This window comes from Plectropomus leopardus, chromosome 13, assembly GCF_026936395.1.
Source record: "Plectropomus leopardus strain MGB_pleo_1.0 chromosome 13, ASM2693639v1, whole genome shotgun sequence".
Classification (NCBI taxonomy): domain Eukaryota; kingdom Metazoa; phylum Chordata; class Actinopteri; order Perciformes; family Serranidae; genus Plectropomus; species Plectropomus leopardus.
The window spans coordinates 13,231,065-13,232,831 of NC_142188.1; positions in this window are offsets into that span (position 1 = coordinate 13,231,065).

The following is a 1,767-nucleotide window of genomic DNA, read 5'->3' on the forward strand; positions in this document are numbered from 1 at the left end:
TATTATGTGCCTTTGTTTTTGTTTTGTTTTTTTGTAAACGGAGCACCACTGGTTTGAACCCTTTAAAACCTGGTTTGACATCAGTTTCTTGAGTTAAATTTGGACGCCTTCCACAAACATTCAAGCCTTTGAAACCTGAGCTAATTGGTTTGATTTCTTTTGAAAACATGGCTAAAAAGTCAATGAGCAACTAAGCAAGAAAAGCCCCTCTAGTTGCATCGAATACAGAAAAGCTGACAAGAAAATCTGAAAATTAGTAATAAAAAGAGAGAATGATTATTAGAAAATAATTCATTATAGGCTAATTACATTTACAGTTTTAGCAGTTTTATTAAGCCACCTCCTTGTTTTTTTAAAAAAAAATTATTTATATACCATTTTCTTTACTTTTTGTGTGCTAGTTTTCAGGTAATTTTCTTGCATTTTTTTCCAAATTCCTTCCCAATTCTGGATAAATGAACTTTGAAAGAGATAAATCCAATTTGCTCAGGTTTCAAAGGCTTAAAATGCTTTAAAATATATATTGAGGCATTCATGCTCCTTTTTTGGCAACCATTGTTGGCTTCATGATTTGTGCTAAACCAAATCTTATGCATTTATCTTGGTTGTGCAAAACCTACTGATGCTTGTTGAAACACACTGGAGTGGGACAGACTTTCCTGTAAACAAGAGTTGCATCCATGCATACATTTTTGCAAGTGGACAAATGACTGGATCGTGCATTAATTATGATGCAAATTGTTTTTGATTAAAAAAACAAACATAAACAAAACATCAGATAAAAGGTACAACACAGGTGAAAGAAACCATATATCTCATAGATTTAAGTATCAATATGAAATACAAGTGGTAAAAACGATACTGACAAGCAGACAAGAAAATAAATAGTTGAATAATTAAAAAAAACATAAGAAAAAAGATAAACGGGTGCAAACATAGGAATATAAAGGTACATTCAGTCAGAGGAAGAAAGTTGCATACATTTCCAAAGGCTTGACACTTAATTATTATTATTATTATTATTATTGTTAATTAAGTTGAGTGACTTAGATAGAGCTTTCAGTTCCAGGAGGAAAGATACAAATTTATAAGTTGACTTCTGTTTGTGAATGAAAAATTTAATGTACATAGAAACAATATTCATTAGATATTCAAGAGCACTATTGTCTGGTGTGTGTTTCTATGCGCAAAACTTACTGGTGCTTGTTCAATGACATCACATTGGAGTGGGACGGGCTTTCGTGTAAACGAGTTGCATCCATGCATATATTTTTGCAGGTGGACAAATGACTGGATAAAGTATTAATTATAATGCAAATTAATTTGCGGATCCGGAGTGCATGCATGCCCACATAAGAAACGAAAACAATTGAGCGCTTGGAACTGTTGCTCAAGCTGTCATGCATTTACTGCAGACTGCTTGCTGCAGTATTTTTACGATGACATCATCCCTATATCCCTTTTGAGGGGATACCACGTGGTTTCTTGCCAAAGATGCAACAAATTGCTATGCACGAATTAAAAAGAAACGTAATTTTTACTGTAACTAATCACCTTATGTGAAATATTCTGCAAACGGAATTTGCCGTTGTTTATAACTGTGACATTCGAGCCCGTTTTGCTCCCACGGAGCCTTTTAACAGTTGGGAATGAGAGACGTAGAATCTGATTGGTCAGCGTCAAGGGATACACAAAAATCAACCAATCAGATTGGTTGGCAGATTCAGGTGGTAAATCCTGACCCTGCCTCTGACTGTAACACGGCCC